Raw genomic sequence first — 23,718 nt, 5'->3', positions numbered from 1 at the left:
ACTTCATAAAAAGCTATTATGGTCTAAAAATAATTTCCTGTGCTATTCCCATTTCCCGATAAAGAGCTAAAGTTACCCACAAACGTCTTATGTTGACATATTTTCCATTTTTCATGTTTTTACGCAGTTTTTTTTTTTTGTTTTTTTTTGTGAAGTATGAAATTTGTATAAATGTTCTTATCACGATGCTGAATTGTACAAAAATGCTTTTCATGCCTGCTATTATTTTTCATTTCAATTTTCCTTCAGCGGAAAGGACTTTCCTTGAGGTTTTTCTGCAACGTCATTAGAATTTTAAGAACATTTTTCACAAACTCAAACGCTGATTCAACAAGTGCCTAATGCCTTTGTGTGTCTCAAACAAAGAAAGAAATTAGTTTTTAGTAAATAAAATTAATTAAATACTGACGCCACACTAATTTATGGAGGTCACGTACATAATTAAATTATAATTAATTGTTTAATAATTAATTGAAATAAATTGAACAAATATACTAAAAAAATCAGCCAACTTTGCCGAAGTCATGTATAAAAATGAAAAGCATGTCAAGCAATTGGATTGAGAAGGTTTCATTCATGAAGGGGAAAGCTACTATAGATTTCAATTAAAAATAATATTATAATTTAATATATATTAATAGAAGAGTAGGTGTATTTATGCGGGTATATAAATAAATGAAAAGAAAAGTATTTTTGCTTTATTCATTAATCATTTCATTTCAGTTTAATTATGCAAAAGTGCAAAGTTTGTGTTTCATAAACATATTCACACTTCATAAATATTTAAAATGCACTGCTGCTTTTATTTGCATTTATGTTATTTTATATATATATATACTTAGAATATATAATTATAAATTTTACGTAAATGCGTTAAGTACATATAATGCATGAGCGCCACGAAAAGTTTCAATATTTGAATTATTTAATTAATAAAGTTGGATATATAATAAGATTTGAGTTATTTCTAGTACCACAGCCATGGTATAAATTTTATGTAAAATTGAAAAATATACTATTTAGTTATATATGTGGTGGTGTTTATATAAATTATGCGTTAACCCTTAGTGGAAAGAACGCAACTGAAATCTAACTTCCGTATAATTGCATAAAAAGTATCGTCCGTGAATGCGTTTACAGAAATTCATTATATTAAATAAAATTATACTGTAAATAAAAAAACTAAATTCTAATATAAAATTCCGCTTAATTGAACACAAATATAATAAAACTGCTTTAGTTAAAATGAATAAGGGCATGCCGTTCCGCAAAAAAGCTTATATATAGCCTCTGAATTAAATATATTTTTTAATTTAATTTTTTTTATCAAATAAAGTTAAGTTAAAAAAATTAGAATAGTAGAATAACTATTTATTTAATATTTATTTTTTCTTAGTGTATAGAAAAGGATATTACACTATATATATAATGTTATGTTTATAGTCAAAGGCAACAGTTCATCAAAGAAAAAAATATAATTAATTAGAAATTGGTCAGACCTTACAAAAGCACGGTTAGGTTAAGTTGTAACCATAGAGATATCACAGTTTAAGAAAAATATTTATAGTGCTACAGATAGTGCAATTTGGATAGGTATCTAAGAAATTATCAAATTTGTTTTTTATATATGTACGATAGTGAAAATATATCTTCGTGTTTTATGTTGTACATAAATGTGTTGCATGAGTAGTTGGAAGGAGAGTTATATAGTGAGAAATATAATATCCAACTTCTCTTTTATGCTGATGATATTATGCCATTATCATATGACAATTTTGTACCCTTCACACAAAACATAAAAAAAGTTATATCAGGTTTATTAAGACTTTTGTAAATCATTAAAGAAAATATATCGCTATTATATATATCTATTATCTTAGCTAATTAAGTGTTCAATCAAGAATGAACTAAAATATTTTATGTTATTTTATGTTACAACAAAACTTTCACTATAGTTATTAGTTCATTGTAAATTAGTATTTATTTAGGCTCATACGACACAACAAACCCTTTATTATGGTAATCATCTTATTGTAAATTAGTATTAATTTAGGCACTGAAAACTTTTCATTATAATTGATATTTCTTATTTCTTAATTGCATTAAGCGCGCATGAACTAAAAATCTTAATGATATTTATACTAGAAAATGTCAAACTATCCAACAAAATTATCAAAATTTTACTTAGTGTTGCATAGGCATAATATTTAAATGTCAGTCTACGTATTATATATGTCACAATTAAATATAATGACAAAATGTTTATAAATCAAAGAATTAAACAAAATAAATCAGTACCTTCATTGATCCTGTGTTCAGGATCAATAAATCTTTTTGACTGTCGCATGCCTCTTTGGGCTCTCCAGTGTTCAAGTAGATGTTGTTTCTCCCGTTCACATAATAAGTTATTTGTAAAGCTATTTGTTACCCCGCATATGGGCTCTGTACTAATGAAAGGAGTACATGCACCCTTCTTTGCTAGAGAGTCTGCTATTTCATTGCCCTCATACCCTTCGTCGCCCGCTACCCGCATAAAAGTAACATAGTTCCTCGATGCTAGGGTATTAAGAAGTTGAAAGCATTCCCAGACCAACTTTGATTGCAATGAGAATTTTGCTAAAGATTTTAGAGCTTCTTGGTTGTCTGAAAGAATGCATATTTTGGTATCTCAGGGTGCCACTACGTAGGCATTTTCTTGTACATAGTTCTAAGGCATGGACCACTGTCTAAAAAATAGAAGCGATTTTTCTCATTCCAATTGCTTTGCGGAATTTCGGTCCCATAATTCCTGCTCCAGCACTGCTATCATCCATTTTGGACCCATCAGTATATACGTTATAATAGATTGAGCGGTGATCAAACGGTCGAATATCAAAATTTTAGTGGACCTTTAATTAGACGATTTCGAATAGAGGTTGGACATTGATATTATATGATATTTTCCATCTAAGTAGCATTCTAGTGCAATATTTGCTTTACATGGAATAGTCGTATGTAGTCCTAGTTTGACTTTAGGTCAACTTCCTATACTTTTTTTGTAAACTATTGGCTTTTATAAAATATTTGTGATAATCTCAAACTATCCCTTTTTTTAATTTGGTTTAATTTTTTTGTTGTGTCGTGAAACTCATTTATCTCGTTCATTTTTTAAGTGACTTGAAAGAGAAATGTTTAAAATCTAAATTTTTATCTTAATATATAATCTTTTGTTATTAAGAAACCATAAATGGTATAACATATATTGTTCAAGACACTCCCCTACCAAACACAAGACCATCATATTTTATTTAGTAGATTCTTTAACAACCATAGCTATCTTAAGTTATCAGTTCAAGCTCTTAACTACTCTCTTAAGTACACTAAATAAATTCATTAAGTGAAAATTGTTTCAAAATTAATGCGATTTTGATTAATTTTTATGTGAAATCATATCGGGAAACAAGGCCCACCGCAGCTCAATTAAGTTTATTGCCAATTCATTTGAAAGAATTTGTGGTGCGCCTATTTTTATGCTTTTGATGTGGAAAGTAAATGTATGGCCACTTTCAAGAACAATAAAATACTTTCAATAGCCTAACGACAGCTGAGCATTAATAATATTAGTTAAAGTAAACTAGTAAAGCAGTAACGTAGTACAACAGTAAAGGAGCAAATCAGTAGAGAAGTAGGAGTGGGAGTGGGAGTAGGGGGGAAAAATAAATAAAACCAATCCAAATAGAAATAATCAAACAAAACAATGACTAAAAAATGTAGCTTAATTAATTGATAAAATTTTCTCTTGATTACAATTTGTGCAATTTAACCACAAAAGTTTGCTTTCCCAGTTGATTGTAGTTATTTGTTATTGTATTATTCTATATACTGTATTGTATAATTTTTTTATTTATGTCCAACCATATATTTATATATATATATATATGGTATATAAATATGTACACACAATCTAACCGAGCTAGTCTATATCGGACATTTTTCATGTAAGCTTTGGCACACTACATTTTCCGCACATGTAGGATTTTATGCATTGAAAGTTTTTAGCCTTAATTTTATTTGATAGGAAAATACTTTTTTAGACAAGCAACTTACCACAAAGAAAAGTGCTGAGAATTGAATAAGAAAAATACTATTGAGCACTCTACATCTATTTTTATAAAGAATGTTTTTTATTTTTTTATTGAACGGAACGTAGAGTAATTGAGAGTACAGCTCTAATGCAGCTAAAAAAAACCTGATACTATAATTTAACTTGAATTAAAAACATCGTTATTGATCAGGTCTTTTACCAGATAATTCAAGTAATTCAAAAATTTCTTTAGCTTATTAAATTTAATAACTATATTGTATATTCTTATTCGCTATGGCTTTCTTCAGTGCATTCATACTGGTATAGTCCTCGCTTTGCTCTCTAAAATTGCCCAGATGGACTTTGCAGAGTCCATCGGATTTGCATCTAGCGTATTCGAAAGCAATTGTGTGGACGAAATTAAGTGTGGAACAATGATTCTTTAACCATTCTTGCTTCACACGTGTCTTGGTTTATGAGCCGGTGCCGAGTCCCTCTACGACCGAAATATTTGCATGCCCAAGGCTCTGAAGCAACTTCCAAAATATTTTCCAGATAAAAATCGCATTGACTTTGACACCAGACTCGATCAAAATAATTTGAGTCTAACTTTTTGTGCTTTGATGTAAGATCTTGTGCCTTTTAGAATTTGTAAGGTTTACTTGAACTTCACTGGAATATTTCGTTTAAGTCGAACCTTTAATTTCCGAACCATTTTGGGTGATGTTGCTGTTTGTTTGTTTCGTCCACCACCATAGCCTAGGACAATTGATGACGCTATATGTACTATTATAACGATTTATGGTACGATATATAAACATTTGCTTATTAACAGCTGTCATTCGTATGTATTTCACGTAGTTGACAATATCAGTTTGACAGATATATCTGGGTGTAGTAGGTAACATTTCAATTTCCTAACCCTTTGTTTACCTTCGGTTCATTTCGGTGTGGAGTTTAACTGCTAGTTTGTATAACTAACAGGCCAGTGTCATTGAGTAAGAAATGTGTTACGATAATGGTGCGACTTTTATTTTAACATCAATTAAATTTTTCAAGAATGTAACTGAAAAACTGTTTTAAACTAAAAATACCTTCCACATCTCCAATAAGTTGGAAATAAGTTTATGTGCACAACTTCAAATAAATTCATTGGGTGCCTTTTATACTTTAGTCTTATATCTCCCACGTCATCGATAAATAGGAACATGACTTTTTAAGATAATCAATGGTATCCTTTTATATTTTGGTTGAAATTCTTTAACATTATAAAAAATAGAGATGTGGTCGTTTTACTATGATTTCGATATAGTGGTTTTCCTATACTTCTGTCTAAAATCTTGGATTGTACTGATGAGTAAGAACGAGTGTCTGTCAAGAAGATATCGAATCGATTAATTGGTATTTTATACACTTTGGTTAAAAATCTTCCATGGCTACATTGATTAGAAGCCGAACTTTTTAAGGATGATACCGCAATTAAGTTTTGAAAGTAAGCGAGTTTATATTTATTTTCATTTTCTATATAATTTTAGTTTTAGTTTAATAGTCTGTTAGGTATATATTTTTTTCCACCTTTCTTATAATATTATTTAGCAAACTATTTATCTAAAAAAGGAACCGAAATTTAAAACGATTTTTGTGTGTATTTTCAAGACCATTGGAACCGATTGTAGTGAAATCGTCCATTTTTAAGTGAGATTTCATGCCATTTGTGCTAACTTTTGTCTTGGCTGGGTGGGCTTTTCTGGTTTTTCTGTATTTTATTGCTTTTACTTTTATTAAATTTCTGTTTTCATGCTTTTTACTTTAAGTGCTTTTAGTTTATTTTCATACATACATATATACGGCATACCATATATATTTATACACATTAAGCCAAATTTTAGTCATGTGTTCATATGTATAAAATTGTTATTGAAATCGACTATTTTTTGAAGGGATTGTCCATTCCGAGAAATTTGTAATTGATGAATTTGAGCTATTGTGCTTTATTAAAAGTTTTCACATAAAATTTATGATAAATTACAGTATATATATTGTATATAAACAAAATGATTTTAATTCATTTAAAACTTTTTGAAAATTTTGAATAAAAATTATTATACTATTTAACCAGTTAAACACTAGTGTGTCTGGAAATATTTTAAATATTTATACACAGAGAGATATTTCAAATATTTATACATTTGTAATTTTATTTAATTACAACACAACTAAAAGTAACTTTATCATATATCGTTTATACTATTATCACTTCAAGGGCAGTTTGAATATGATATCATTTAAATGGCAGTTTAAATCATGAGATGTGAAATATACTATAAATGCGTATGCGATAGTTTGAGGTATTAGTATTTATTGCTGAATGGCTTAATAATATAGAAAAATTTTACAAGTATATTTTTCTAATCTAAATATATAGTAAAGTTTGAAGACTGTTTACTTTATAAATTTCATTAGCAGATACCTCTTTAATTGGTTGTCTTAGACTCTCACAAGACAAACGAAACTTCCCTTAAATGCTTTAACGATTTATAAATAAAAATAAGTCACAAAATGCCATCAGAAATTGAAGTGATCATTTGCGATTCAAAGGATATTACAAACGAAAAACAGTTGACGTATATTTAGTCTGCGTTCAATGAAATGGATTTTTGACTAAGCGGTTCGATTTTACGAAGCGAAGTAATTGTACTCAAATCCGACCAAACATGCAGCCAGGGGATCTGGTCCAATCATACTCCTAGCTAGGAGGCGATTTTGAGTGGCTGAAATTCCCTTAGAAAAGAATCGAAAGACTATATTTGTACTTACGTATATTTACTATTATTATTTGCTTTATAATTATTGAAAAATATATATTACTCAAATTTATCAAAAACGATATTCAGCACTCAAAGAACGATCTTTTCACGGTAATGGTTTTCCACTGGTCCTGGTAGACTTTAGCTCACTTCTACAACTTTTAAATTATAAATAAAAATATTCTGACCTATTTAGTGCAATTAACACCAAAATATCCTGCAGTTCTTATCACTTAAACATTTGTAATAATTTCTAATTCCGTTCATACTATAAAAATCAGCATAACGACACTCCTAGTCACATGGTCTGTGACTGTCCAGCCTTGATCTGGTCCAGAAAGAGGTCGTTGAGTCGAGGAATATTTTCCGCTTCTGATATTAAGAGGTCCTCAACGGCTGACATTTTGGCCTTTATTCGAAGAGCGGAATGTCTCGGTTAGGGTCTTTAGCAGCACAAAATATCAGCCTCGGTCGCGGGGCTCCGCTCCGTTAGCAGCTGGTACCCTGTTTATTTCGAATAGTTTTATTGAGATTATATGAAAATAATAAAACTTTTTTATTTCACTTTAAAAACTTTGACTATATTATATGTAAGTCGATATGGTATTTACAAAAAGTGCTATCATTACTAAAGTGTTTATTCCCTTACATATCTTTAAGTTAAACTATTTTAGCAGCAATAAAACCGCTAGAGTGATTGCTTTTATATTGATGTAACTGACTAGTCCACAGTTATTACTTATTAGTCTCCTCTTACTAAGAAAGTTCATAAGAAGTCAATTTAATCAAAATAACAAATAACAGATACTATTGCTGCTTATGTAAATGTTGTAGATATATACCATAATACTTGTTTAGTACAATTTATGTACTGACATGTGAATAAATTTTCTCTAATGTAATTTCAGTCATCAAAGACTGAAGCGAACGTCTGTTAGTTTGCCATGAAAATTTCTTTTTAGTAAATTTAAGCGATGATAAAAACTTTTAGGCAAGTAATTTATGATCGTCCTTGAACCAGTAATGACATAATACATATAATTTCTTATTCATATCTGTTTATGTCCTATACACATTATGTGTATGTGCATACTCATGTGCTGTAATAATGAATGTACATATTAAAGTAGTGTTCATGCATCGTAAGTAAGCAAGTAACTGAGTTAAGAAAGCCTATGAGGAGGAGAAATAAATGTAACTCAATAATAATTGGAAAAATTTAATAGAAAAAAAAGCAAAAAAGCAGTAATCCTTTGACAAATAAATAGTTTATTTGTGCAAATTAACAATTTCATTAATCATATTGTGGAGGAAAATTAGCTTGCCTTCAAATTAAGAGCGCAGTGTTGACATTTTTACGATAGCAACTAATAAACTGACAATGAGCTGACAAGCAACAGCTTTAAACAACAGCAAGCAGCAAGCAGCAACCAGCAACAGTACGAGTAACAACATTATAAGCAGCAACAGTATGAGCAACAACATAAGCAGTTACAACAGCAACATTGGAAGCATTTTCATTTTGTACTTTTCGGACATTTTGTTTGGTGTTGCCGTTGTGAGCTCCGTGCCCCAAGCCCCGAACATAGAGTCCTGAGTCCTCGTGTAAAAATCAAGTCAAACCAACACAATGCCAAACAAACAAAGTGGCTTTTATTGCTTTATTCCAATATGAAGTGGCATAAATAAACATAATCCTTGTTGTGCTAGAACACAATTCTGACAACTGTTGTATTTTATTGGCTTAAAATGACATTAGCCGATATCGCATTAGGCACAAGCTTTAGCTCAAGCAACTGATTAGAATCGATTTTAATTTATTTCATTGGAATTTAAGTCAAATTTAATGTATGCTTGCTTACTACTAAATATATCACGTGCTAACTAAAGTCAATTCATTACACTTTGCTGTTGTTTCACTCAGTTTTCTTGAATAAATTTTATGGTGTTCAAAAGCCATTCAAAATTTCTTTTGACACATCAATCAATATAAAGGACCTTTTGCCATATACTAAAATGCATGTCACGTTTTCAAACAAATTTTTTATAAACTTTATACTGAAGCCAAATTTATTTCATGCACTACATTTGTCAATGATATATTGAGTTTCGTGATAATGGAACGAGTCGAAAATACATAAATTTTATGTACATACAAGTCTCACTGAGCACAATTGTTTGAAAAATGTTTTCTTATTGAAATAAATGCAATATTAATTGAAGTGAATAATATATGTATTCTGTTGACGAAAGAAAATATTATAAAGTCAAATAAACTTTCAACAAAACTCAAGCCAAACTTCAGGATAAGAATAAGCATAGGGATAAGGATAAGGATTGGGATAAGAAATAGTTCAAGAATAAGAATAAGGATAAGGATAAGTACAGCCATAAGGATATATGTAAGGATTAGGATAAGCATTTGTCTAAGAATAAGAATAAGGACAACTATAAGGATAAGGATAAGGATTGGGATAAGAAATAGTTCAAGAATAAGAATAAGGATAAGGATAAGTACAGCCATAAGGATATATGTAAGGATAAGGATAAGCATTTGTCTAAGAATAAGAATAAGGACAACTATAAGGACAAGGATAGACGTAAGAATAAGGATAAAAAATACTTTAATAGTAAGAATCAGGATGAAAATAAAAATAAAGATGAGGATAAGAATAAGGATAAGGACAACGATTAGGATAGATGTAAGAATAGGTAAGAACAAGGACAACTGTAAAGATAAGGATAAGGTTAGATATAAGGGTAAGGATAAAAAAATAGTTAAAGAATAAAGATAAGGATTAAGATAAAAATAAGCATAAGAATTAGAATAAAGATAAAGTCAAGGAAAAATGTTTCAACTTCAAATAAAGATGATTTTTATGAACATAACCGTCATTTTATAAACATGAATAATAAAAATATACTAATAGCAAAAGAAAAATAATTATATTAAGAAAAATATATAAAATACCTGCCATTCTGTTAATGATAGGAATTTCTTCCTCTTAATGACTAAAATTAATCTTCCTTTTAATGACTTTGAATGACGATTTTCTTGTGCTGAAAAATGAGAATGGTTTCAAAATATATCCACCAATTGACTCTGCAGTTAAAATGGTAGTCAGTGAAGTGAATAGCAACTAAGTTAACCATTTTTATACACTATAATTTTTTAAACATGAAATAATAAAGAAAAATATACTACCATCAAGAGAAAAATAAATAAATATATGAAAAATATGTGAAATCTCTATCATTCCATTGAGTTTTCCTTTTAATGACTGCAAAATCTGTTAACATGCACGATTGGCGCTGTGAAAAATAATAAAAAAAAGTATTTGCACTGAAAATTGATTGCCAATTTTATTAGCCAAATGACTTGCACTAAATAAAGGTTTCGAAATTAAAACTGACAAGCTTAAAAGTAAAAGTAAAAATGAAAATAAAAATGTAAATAAAAATAAACGAGAAATTGTAGATAAAAGTAAAAAAATAAGATATATACCACAGTCGTATATATACGCCCACACAACGTCCCAGAATGAGGAGAATCTGTTGTAAGTAAGCAACACAAAAAGTTGTAAACAACTCAGAAAATTTATAGCGTGCTTTTAGGGATATGCAATTAGCATATGTGAAAAAATGTTAAAACGCAAGTCGCCCAGACAATTAAATAAGAAATAAACGATGAGAAAAGCTACACAGCAACAAATTAATTAAAACGAAACGTATTAATATAAATTAAAATAAATTAAAGAGTTTTAATTTGCATTATTCGCAATGAGTTTTAAAAGGTGGTTTAATTATCTTTAAAAATAACTGATGATAAAAAAAATGTAATCATTATACGAGTAAGTGAATGAATGTGACAGGAATACAACACACTAGAGATCACACTAAACCTTATTAAAATGTACACTATTAAAATAGTTAAAAATAGATTAAATTGTTGCAAATTGTATTATACTGAATGAGTTGTATATCTTTTGTAGTTATTTATAAATATTTTTAAGTAATTAAGTATATTAAAACATTTATTCTTTTGAGATGAATTTTTTAAAATGATAAAACTTTTTTATCTAATTAACTAATGGAATAATTAACAACGAGGCACTTAAATAGTTGACTAACATTTTCAAAAACGAAAAAAATATTAAAAACTTAGAATAAATTGAAATCTGGTGGAGGGAGGATAAAACATTATTAAAACTCAATATATAATAAACCAACTATCTTCAATTCTGGTAAATACTGGGAAACGCATAAAGTGATCTAAGTTATCTACAACTATGAATCAAAATTAACTTAATAAGATTAGCGATAATACTTATTTTAATGTTGAAGCTATTTGAGCCAGTGCACTTGAGCACTTTTACTCTTTATTAACTCAAGGTATCTTCAAAACCCCTCTTTACGCCTTGACTGGATTAATGTTTATCACTTCATCAGACTAAGCAATAATTGATCTTAGGTCTACATATCTCCCCGAAGAGCCTATAGCCATTCTGAGATTCGATAACGCGGTGTTAATTAGTCTGTTAATTAGTGACCATGTGGTGTACAAACCTGTGTTTTGGGTCATGATTAACACTCCTTGATTTTTATATGCAGAGAAATTAGTTCAATCTTTTGTCAGATTGTTTTACCAAGTTTTTCGTTACCTTACTCAATTTCATTCCTATCTGTTTTTATAGATAGAACCCATAAAGTCATTGACCGGACGAAAGAATTGTTCAGAGTTAATGCCGAAAATTTATTCTAGACATACATGTGTGTGAATATGGTCTTAATTAATCATGTTATCAAGCAATTTATTACCTATGCTCCATAGAGACCACGAAAACAATTAAAATATAATTTATTCTTTACAATTTCTGATATAGCATATATAACGAAATTCAATTGTTTAGATAGGTATCAAGTAAGAATATATATCTTAGCTTGACTTTTCGAAGTTGGACCAGCTAGCGCGTTACTTTTCTAATATTTTAAAGCCAAACTTACTTGGCATTGTAGCTATATAACTGTAATAAAAATTTATATTTCAATTTGTATTATTTAAATTATTATATATTGGTTGATTACTCTATGGAATGATACACAGATAGGTTCACTAATGAAAAATTCATATAAATTTTAAACAGTAGCTACTTCGAAATTTTATCTGTCAAATTCTCAGTATGTTTTCACTATACCAGACTTGCGTCTTGATACTTGAAGACATCACAAGTATATCATGCATTTACATCTCTTTTAGTACCTTTAATATTAATATATTGTACAATCCTAATTTCTTTAATTATTATAATACAATTAGTAAGTATTAAGATTGGATCGCCCGATACTACTTCTTTTTGATATTCTTCAAACAAAATGTGAATGGTTTAAAACATCCTCGGTTAGTCAAAATTTAAATTTACGCAATATATTGTGTTGATATATAAGTTAACTTCTGGGTTTTATTAACGGCAGAATCATACGATATTATTCGATTTCCTGATTTCCACCAAACGAGACATCAACTTGATTGTCTGGAAAAGTCTCGTTTGGCTTTCGTAGCTAACAGCTCGACAATTGAAGCTCGTCTACTTTCTTTTGGGGTATTGAAGTAATGACAGCTATATAAAATGGTTTTATTAAAATAATCATTTACTTATAGGAACAGATTCTATTTGCTTAAAGAGTATGTTAGGAAAGTCATGGGCACTTTTAGAAAACATTTTTCTTGTAACGCAACAGAGAAGTTAATTAGTTTTATATTTGTTTTGTAAATATCAAATCACTGACAGTGTACAGAAGCTGTCCAGCAAACTTAAGTGAAAGTCTGTAAACGAAATCAACTTGATAATGACACTCAGTTAACAAATTGTTTGGTAACGTAGAAGATGCCATAAAAAGACTCTAACAGGTAAGAAAACTTTCTAATAAAACTTTCCGCTTATTTACTACACTGGAAAATTTGCGAAATCACCGCAAACAAAAAGTTGCCAACTCTAAAAAATATCCAACAAAAAGTAATCTTCAAGATACGGAAAAGTGTGAACGGAAAAAAAAGGAAATATGAATTCATTTCTCTTCTGAATACTTAACGAATAGCAGTCGGAGGTCAGCAAGGAGTGAAGAGTGGTACCAAGTATTTATACACTATTAAGGATAAAAATATAAAAGGAATAAAAACAAATCAGAAAAACTGTATTACAATACTTAGCTTGTCTTTTTGTCAGCACAATTTCTTTTTTGTTTTTATTTCCTGCTGTTGAGTTTTTGACATTTCTTTGGGGATTTCCCTTCCCTGCGTAGTCGACTGGTAGGGCCCCAGCAACTGTCAAATGCTCAAGGGCTGAAATTGTCAGCAGTAAAATCTGCTGCGCGCTAAGCAAACTTTGACATTGCAAATTTATTTATTAAAAAATGAACAAAAAATGTAAAGAAATAAAAACGGAAAGCCTTGTTCTTATTTGTCAAGTGGAAATGGGAAGAAAAGCTTATTTTGTAAAATGGCCACCGTTGACTTTTAGTGATGTTGTTTTCTTTCTTCGTGTTTTTTTTTCTTTTTTTTTTGGAGAATTTGTCATTAAGCTGGGCTCTTGTTAGCGCACAAAGTCGTCAGCCATGTTAATTTTAAAACAATTTTAATGACTTTAATTGTGCACTTTTAAGAAGAAAACGAAAAACTGTAAAGAAAACATAAAAAACCTAAAAGTTAAATTAACTGCACTAATTCCTTCCAAGTAAATTAAATTGAAGTAAATCTTAAGTAGAGAAAATAAAAAATACAATATGTAATTTAAATATAATTACCTTCGAAAAATAGGATTTGTAGTAATAGATTGCAGGTCTCACACCTTAAAAAACAATTAACAAACGTAATATAATTGGAATTTTAAGAGACTTTGTCTCCTTATTTACCCTTTAATGTATTTAATAAGAAATATATACCCTCAGTAGCAAAGATTTGCCATGCAACGAAGCTAATTAATCTTGATGTATTATATGTCATCGTGACGTACTTCATAACCATTTAAGTTCCGATCAGGTGATATGTAGGGATATATTTTACCTTTCTTTTTTGTTTTGATTTGTTGAATGATTCTTCATATAAGCAATGAATACGCTTTATTTACTCAACTCTTTTAGTGTAGAATTACAATGTACTCTTTATGGTTAAAATAAAGGATGCTCAATATATATGTACGTATCGTAATTCGAAAGAAATAGGTTAAAGCGTAGGCACATATGCTGAACAGATCTAGTCCTCAAAAACACTCAACTGCTCTTAAAAGAAATCACTGGACTAACAGTACTCAATGGTACCAACAAGTAGCGAGGTGTCAGCTTTTTGGCAAGGTGTTCACAATTTGATCAAAACAGAATTCCAACTATAACGTATTCCCTCTACTTCTAAGTTTTGTCCTTTCTACAAGCAAATAGCGTACAAGACCAACAAAACAATTTATTTAAATGTTCGCAGCCTGTGATCCACTGGTTTTTATGGTAAATAGCTGTAGGAAAACGGCGACTTACCACAGATTTCGACATTTTTACATCAGGTACCAAATTCTTCATATCTGGATTTGGTCTATTCATTTTATGAATTAAAATCTTTTTTTCAGAAGATCGTTTAAAAAAAGATGTTTGAATCAAATCTGTAATTATCTGTAATTACACATTAATTCATTTCTAAATATTATTTTTCACTTGAACTTTCTTTAATTTTTTTCTTTACTTTTACCATTTGCTAGTATAAAATTGCAATAATGACTTTGTTTTTGGTTTATTTTTAACCTCTACATAAGAGTATGAAACTCTCATGCATGCATTTACTCTTTTACTTTGTATTTACTATGCGCGGTTCAGTTTTTTTACTGAACCATTTGCCCATATGAAACGACAACCGTGACTTTGATTGTATTCGCACGATTTGTATGAACTTGAGGTTCAATTTAGTCGACTGAACCTCTAGTCAAATGTAAAGCGATTTTCGCTCAGTCATTTCTTTTCTCTTTTGTATTTACTTTGCATAACATTGTAGGTTCTCTTTTTTTATTGAACCGCTTGCACGCATTAATTTAAGAGTTATGATTATTTTACGTACTATATTTTGCGGGGCTTGTTTTCTCTTTTATTTTTATATTTGTTTGTATGTTTTGTGTTTATTCAATATTGAACATGGTCCCAAAGTGAATGTTATTTCATTTGCATGCTTTGTAAGCAGCGCGGTGCAGTTTTTATTCTGAACCTTAGTATATTTTAAGAGGAATGTGTTTTCTCTTTTATTAATTATAAGTAATGCTGGGTGTAACTAACATATGTATGTGTGATTTTGTTTGTATTAGTACGTTTTGTGTTTATGTTAATCTGTTTGGAAAAGCTATTATAAAAAATGTTAAGTAGCAAAATAGCGAGATTATTTACCTAATAAAAAAAGAGATCTAAAAAGGAAGCTTTGTTAAGGTGTTCAGTGAACACTCTGAACCACTCGACGCCTCGCCTCTGGTACTAAACCATGAGTTTTTAATTATACGGTAACAGAATGGGCCTCTAGGCCTAAGTAGATCCCATAGGATCGCCAGTAGAGCCTTACCAAATCTAATAGTAATTAAAAAAAAACATTGGTGAAACTAAATATATTATTGACGTCATAGCTCCCAAAAAAATATACTATTGAAAGTCTATGATTGAATACAAGAACAAATTTAGGTAATGGATGAAATAAAAAGTATCCCGGATTATACTATATAAAGGTTGTAAAAAAATTTAAAACAAATACTAAAAATCATTGGCCATTTTTATCTTCATCATCTTAATTGCCCATTCTTATTTGTGACTTCTTGTCATTTTTCGAAGACCATGCGGATTCCATAATACCATTTAACAGGACTACAATAATTTAAAGTAATCTAATCAATCTTATTGATCTGCAAACATTTAAGCAGACAAAGATCAACAGATCTTGTTAAGTTTCACATATTTAAAACCTTCTTCAAAATCTGACTTGTGGACCAAGAACACACTAAGTCTAAACAACAATTTAACGTATCAAATTAATTGACAACTTCCCTCTCTATAAAAAATTTAAATGTCAAATGAATGGAGTCGTCCATTGCCATTTGCATAAAACAAGGTTGGAATCACTAAAGATTTTTTGCTATCAACAGTTTATTACAATTTTATCACAGTTAATAGAACAGTAACCACGACTTTAAGGTACATTTTTTAAATAAAAATTTTTTTATTGAAAACCAATTTGAATCATTTATGCATTAGTCACTAATACTTATAACCTTTTGCTACTTTTCGGATAGCTTCATAATTCCAACGGAGTAGAACTTCTATGGTTTAACGCCTAGCAACTTCCCCATGTGAGTTCCAACGAATAGTCGGTCAGCTAATTTTTTACAATTGAGAGATTTCTGCAGAGACCCAAACAGACGGTAGCCAGTTGATGCATGGTTGAGACCAGTGACGACGCGTGCCCTATCTGGAAGGGTGTGCGGCCCTTCTTTAATGTTGTTTTTACATGTACCACTTATATTAAAATATATGAGATCTTTTATTAATAATAACTATATTATATAAGGCAATAATATAGTCGCAATATTATATTAACAATTCATTAACAAAAGAACATATTAAACAAATTAAATTAATAATTTATATATAAATTTAATATTATATCAATATGGAAGAAACAAAACTTTTCATATACTCATAACATCAAACCAACTTTTTTCAAACAAAAGAGTTTGTACTCAGAACCATACATGTTTATCCAGTGATCAAACAAAATCAAACCCACTTGCAACGTACAAATGTGCGCACAAGTACTCCGCACAGTAAGAACAGAAATTCGTGGGTGCTACTGTTAAAAGGGGAGAGACGAAATGTGATAGAAATGTATGCTGAGATGAGCTGCAAACTTCAGCCGCTCATGCAACCACTTTGGCAAATCATCATGTTGGATTCGTATGCATGCAGTTGATATTCGAGTAGAACAGAAAATTACTCTCATACAATTCCCACCATATAAATCTCTATCTCTGATATTACAAACCATGAGCACACGCACATTATTTTGTTCATATGCAACGTATGAATGTGTGGCCAACTTCTTTGCACACAAAGGGGAGAGACGAAATAAAATAGAAATGTTCTGTGATATGAGCTGCAAATATATGAGCACACCTAACAAGTATATCAGCTAACAGAAGCAAATTGATTGAGTTTTCATAGACAATTATATTTAATTGTTTTTGCTAAAACTTTAAAAATATATATTTATATGGAAATGTAATAAATAATAATAATTCTTGATGTGAAGATACTTAATAAATTTATAAACCTATGTTATTTCACATTTTGCAAATTATGTTAGGGTGTTCACCGCACACCTCCGCACCTTAGAGCAATCGTCACTGGTTGAGACTATACGCTAGATCCATCAACATTTTTTAAGAATGTTTTGTTGATTTCTTCTCAGTCATCCAAGATATATGTGGCGTGGCATTCTATTGATGAAACGCAACTATTTTTGTTTTGGTCAATGTTCCTCTTTGATTATTTCGATGAAGTGGCTAAATTGAAAGCAGTAGAGAACTATACTAATCGATGCAACAGACGAGAGTAGATCATAATTGACAATTCTCACCCAATACTCTAATACCATTTCGAACTGCATTTTAAGTAACTTCAATTTAAGGTTTCTATCACGGTTGCCACTTGAAAATTTTTTTCTGTACCAAAATTGGTTTAAAGAGGTACCATTTCTGTAAAAAAAGGTCCAAAATTTTTCTATTGTCTTTTTATAAGAAAATACAATTTATATAAAATGTACAAAAAGTATAAAACAATACAATATCCACAACAAAGTTGGGTCGCCGAAAATGTACCATTTTTTGAACATGAGTACCAGAGTACCAAACGGAAAAAAAAGTACCAATTTTAGTACTAAAGTACCATAAGTGGCAACCGTGGTTTCTATAGCTATAGTAATTTCTATCATAAAAATCTTTTCTCAAAATTCAAAGATTAGTTTAGATTAGGGATAATATCAAACAACTGATTGTTTCTGTAAGGGAATATATCCCTCTATTTGGTTAACAAACCCTATTACTTACGGTGTGAGTTCAAAATTTAGTTATCGATTGAATATTTAAAACAGATGCAAAAACTATTTAATAAAATTGCATAGAAATTAATATAATATATTAAACTGAAGTTACCAATCTTATGTGACATTCAGTTTGATTTTTGCATCAAATATTGTGTAAACTAAGTGAGAATTATTATTTGTTGGCCAAAAAAAAACTTTAATTACAATAAGGTAGCCAACTCTAATATCTCTTTTTTTTTGTTTTAAATTTTTTATATTTTTATGATGTAATAGAAAATATAAATATAGAAAATAATTAATACATCACCTTTTTATATTATTAAAGCATTACATAGCGTATTTTTTTTAAATATTGAATTATTTTCAAAAAAATACACCTTTTTTACACCTTAATTTTAAATATGATTGTTTAAACACATGTTCCGTTTGATATAGTCGGATTAGTGTTACTAGATATACGGGTCTCAACACCATTTAGTGACAAGAAAATTCTGCTATTTTTTATACCATCCAACATTTGAACTTATAGCGCTGTTGTTTCTAGTTTGAGTTTTAATCTTCAAATGCCATTTTAGGCAAGTTCCTGAGTTATCTATGCAATTTGGATATAATCTGATCTATTGTTGAGATCTATGTATTGTTGTGTAACTTTTTGAAATCAAAATAGTCGTAGAGTACCATATCTGAGGAATAGTGCGGTTACAAGCAAACTTTCAAAACCTTTTTTATTACTATTATTATTTATTTCTATTAGAGTCACTGCACTTGAGCACTTTTACTCTTTCTTAACTCGAGGTATTTTTATTGCCACTCATTTTATGTTCAAAACATTCTTGAAAATGAATTTGTATAAGCCGTATGATATTACCACTTCTTCAGTAACCGCTCCAGTGACATTTCTTTTGTTGGTAGTCAAAATCTGTTTATTTATCATCACTCTTGAACATATTTGTTTGAACAGACCTCGAGTCATCTGCAGAGTTTATAGTATATCCGTTCATATTAAAAAGAAAAATTCTTCAATAAATTTGTGCTTCTTTTTCTTATTTTATTTTGTACTCAAATTTAATAAAATACATATTTTATGTTTCTTTTATCTCAGTAATTAATTGTAACTTTATTCAAGTCTGTCGTCTTCTTTTTAAGTATTTTTTAACTACAACATTTACTCCACGAAATTAAGTTTCTTTACAAATTGGACTACTTGAAATTCTGAGAACACTACAAATATTTTTATAGTGAAAAATTAAGTTCATTAAATGAAATGCCCTGCCTTTTATATTTAATATTACATATTATTTTACTTAACTTTATTATTATTATCTTTGTGGGTGCTTTAAAATTTTATCATATGGCTCGCATTGTGTATCTTATTGTGCCACTTATACACTTCACAGTTTACGCAACTGCACGCTTATGTCCTCTTGCTTTGCGGTGTATTGTCCGCATATAAATTGGTCGCATTTTCACAGTTTACAGAGCGCCTTTAAATTTTCCGAGCTGGAAAGTGATGCGTGACGCCAACTTGTCGCCGCAGAAAACGTTTATCAGGACGCACGCACAGTTCTGTGGTTACGCTGAAGTTCACGCACACAAGCGAAATTAACAGATACAAGCTCGCATGCTTACGATCAAATTACATTTCCGGCCGTTCCGTACTTCCAGGAATGACGTTTACAGTTGTTTGCGGATATGAAAAGTGATAGTGCCGGCAGCGTGTAGACAAGGTTGTGATGCGTAAGCGTCCATGATTGACAGTGGCAAGCCATGTATCTACACCGCCACACCGTCACATCGTCACAACGCATAGAACGTGTGCTTCCTCTACACACGCCAACTCGTACATCCGATATGTAAAATATATCTTCCTGTGAGCTTCTTTGAGTTGAAATTTTTTACATCATAAATTTTGCAGACATTTTCCTTTAAATTAATTATAAAATTTGAACTGTTGTAAAACACATTAACACTTCGTCCTTCGGGAGGTTTTTGCGGAAGTGGCTGCTGCAAGAGTAAACTTCACCATTTTAAATTGAATGAAATGTACAAAATTTTAAAAGGGTCTTAGGTTGCCATCCCCAAGGTGCATTTATACTTTTTGTATCTTCTGTATCTTCTGTGTTTTCGTAGAAGAATATTATGTAATAATATTATATGTCAATATATATTAATAAATTTTTTTATATAATTTTATTATGAGTTGTAATATAAACGAGCGTAATAATATGAAAAAAAGTATAAAATTCATCGCATGTCTAACGTAACTTTTATTATTTATTTGACATATCCTTAATAAATTATTTCTAAAAAAGAAATTTTATTAATTTTTTGAAGTTGAAATTAATAAAATTTCTGTTTCTGAAATAAGTTATTAAGAATATGTCATATAAACAAATTCAAGTTTTTATATTACATTAAGTAAGACTGGGGCAATAAACTTTTTTATTAAAGGAATGAAACTATTAAACTGAATATAAGATATAAGTAGTAAAATACACTTTCATGTTGATCCTGAAACTGTTTAACATAAATAATAATAGTTAATATACAGGGTATTAACTTATAAAGTTTAATAAATGCAAGAGTTGATTTATTGTTAAAAGCAACAAAAAAAATCATAAGGGAGACGGGTTTATTTAGGAAAATTTGCGAGAAACAAGAGGCATAGAATAATATGACAAGAGCTAATGACAGAGACGGGTTCATTTAGGATAATTTGCGAGAAATAAGGGGCTTAGGATAACATGATTAGTGCTAATGGGAGGGACTGGTTCATTTAGGGTAATTTGCGAGATACAAAGGGCATGGAATAACGTGATTAGAGATAATGGTAGAGATGGGTTCATTTAGGATAATTTGCGAGATACAAGAAGCTTAGGATAACATGATTGGAGATATAAGAGAGACTGGTCTATTTAGAATAATTTGCAAGATTCAAGGTATAACATAATAAATATGTTGACTGTTTATCACCTCGGATAATATTTCAATAATCTGATAAAATTTATCAACTTTATTGATTTATAATTTTTAGTACGGTTACCTAAGGTCTATTGTGCTTAATGAAATTAGAAGCAAAGTAGAATAATTTGATGATGACAAAAATAATAACCGTGAATAGAATAATTTTAAACTAAATTTATTGAATAATTGAGTAGCGTTTTCCAACATATAATTCTTTTCATTTGAAATCAAAAAACTAAAAATAAATAAAGCACCCGGCTATGACCTAATTACTTCAAAAATATTAAAGGAGTTACCGGATGAAGCAATAGTACTGCTGCGAAACATTTTTAATTCTATTGTCACAAAAGGCTTTATCCCTCCCCAATTCAAGGTGGCTCAAATCACCATGATACTCAAACCTGGGAAAACGGCAAAAGATGTTAAGTCATATAGACCAATTAGTCTTCTACCGGTTATGTCAAAGTTGTTGGAAAATTTATTTCTTACCAGATTAATGCCCATTGTCAATAGAAGGAGACTAATTCCGGAATATCAATTTGGTTTTAGAAAAAAAACACAGTACAATAGAGCAAGTACACAGAGTGGTTAATGTCATACATACAGCATTTGACAAAAAGAAGTACTGCACAGCAGCATTTCTGGACATATCCCAGGCATTTGATAAAGTTTGGCATAACGGCCTATTGTTTAAGCTTAAAAAGATGCTCCCAATTAATTACTATATTTTCTTAAAATCTTACATCGAATCACGATATTTCTTTGTAAAACAGGGGGATGAAATGTCAACTTTGCAGCTAATTCAGGCTGGAGTGCCACAAGGCAGTGTCTTGGGACCAGTGTTATACTTACTCTTCACTAACGACTTGCCTACCACCGTTGGTACTGAGATTGGAACTTTTGCCGATGATACTGTGGTAATTGCTACAGACGAAAATCACCAGTTAGCATCAAACAAACTCCAGCGAGCGCTAGATAACATTTCCCAGTGGCTTAAAACCTGGAGAATAAAAGCAAATGAGACTAAGTCTTCACAAATAACCTTTACAATGAGAAGGAAAAATTGCCCTCCGGTACGACTTAACGATATCTTAATCCCTCAATCTACCCAAGTGAAATATTTAGGAATACACTTTGACACAAAACTAACTTGGAAGCACCATATTTTTACTAAAAGAAAAGCACTTGGCATCAGACTGCGGGAGCTCTACTGGATACTGAATAAAAGTTCAAAGCTTTCCGTGGAAAATAAACTTCTTATCTACAAAGCGATACTCAAACCAATCTGGACATATGGCATTGAACTCTGGGGAACTGCTGCATCTTCAAATATTGAGATTATCCAACGTTTTCAATCAAAAACCCTTAGATTAATCTTAGATGCTCCTAGATATATAACAAATGAATGTATACATCGCGATCTCAACGTTCCTGTAGTTAAGGATGTCATAAAAAGCCAAGCCAGTAAACACAAAAAACGTATGTTACATCATCCCAACCTCTTTATGAGCAGAATTATAGCAGAAGGAAGAACGTTCACACGCCTCCGCAAACAAACGCCATTGGAACTTTAATGTGTCCGACTTCAACAGACGGATGTGCTACTGAGCTCAGTCCATTCAAGCTCAAAATGGTCTTTTAAGTATTTAGTCACTTTTAAATATTGTTTATTGTCTACTCTGAATGACAGATCGCAATAAAAGAAAATAAAAATTAAAAAAAAAAAATTTTCCTGGCAATTGTTTAGCATTTTTTTATGTTATTAAAGGTTATAGCAGCGATCAAAAGGCATCCACTTAGGCCTACAGACAAAATTATACACTATAATATTATTTATACACATTATTACTTGCATTATAATATTAAAAAATTTTGCATTAAATAAAATATTAATTTAAAACTTCTTAAATTTTCATGAAAATGGAGACTAATAAAAATAATTTTTATTTATATTTCATAACAACTCTGCAATTTAATTTCTTCAATCTGAATACTAATAATTTTAAATATGAGTTTTACGTCTAAACATAAAAAGTCTTGTATGTTTTTTGTAGGAAATATCACTAAGTACGATTCATGGAAATGCAAAATGGAAACAGAATAGTAAATGAGCTCAGGTTTTTAAAATAATATTCTCGATACTACTTAAATCAATTCATAAGAAACGTATCATGTATTTAGATATTAATCAAAGTAATTTTCTTTTACTCAAATAATATATTAAGTAATGGAAGTATAATATTTGATTGTCCTTACTTTTGCTCATTCACAGAAATTTGTAATTCTCCAAAGTACTTACTTGAAATGTAATTGAAATGCGAGAAGCAAGAAGTCCACTTTTCCATTAAAATGCACTATTCTGGTTTTTTTTAAATTAAATTTTAATTTTATGTTGCACATATTATATATTAGAGTAAGATATACACATGAAGAGTTTAAATAAATAAAAAAGTCAGAAGGTACTATTTTCAGATGCAGTATATAAAATGTAACAAAGAAAACTGAAATGCAATGTTTCGACTTATACGGTAACATTAATCCAAACTGTATCTTATGTTATGTTACGATTCTTAACTAATTAATTGCAGTATTAACTGCTAGTATACACTTAAGATAGTAAAATGGATAAAAACGTTCTAGGCAATATCACAAATAATACAGATAGATTTTAGATTAGAGACATGAGGTACAATGTTTAAAGCAGGGTTCAGAAAAACACTGTGCTGTGCACAAAAATGCAAAACACCACGCACAAATGTTGTGCGATTCTA

The sequence above is a fragment of the Teleopsis dalmanni genome, chromosome 2 (assembly GCF_002237135.1).
Source record: "Teleopsis dalmanni isolate 2A chromosome 2, ASM223713v2, whole genome shotgun sequence".
Lineage (NCBI taxonomy): Eukaryota > Metazoa > Arthropoda > Insecta > Diptera > Diopsidae > Teleopsis > Teleopsis dalmanni.
The sequence above is the reverse complement of the archived record's forward strand: the minus strand, read 5'-3'. Positions refer to the sequence as shown.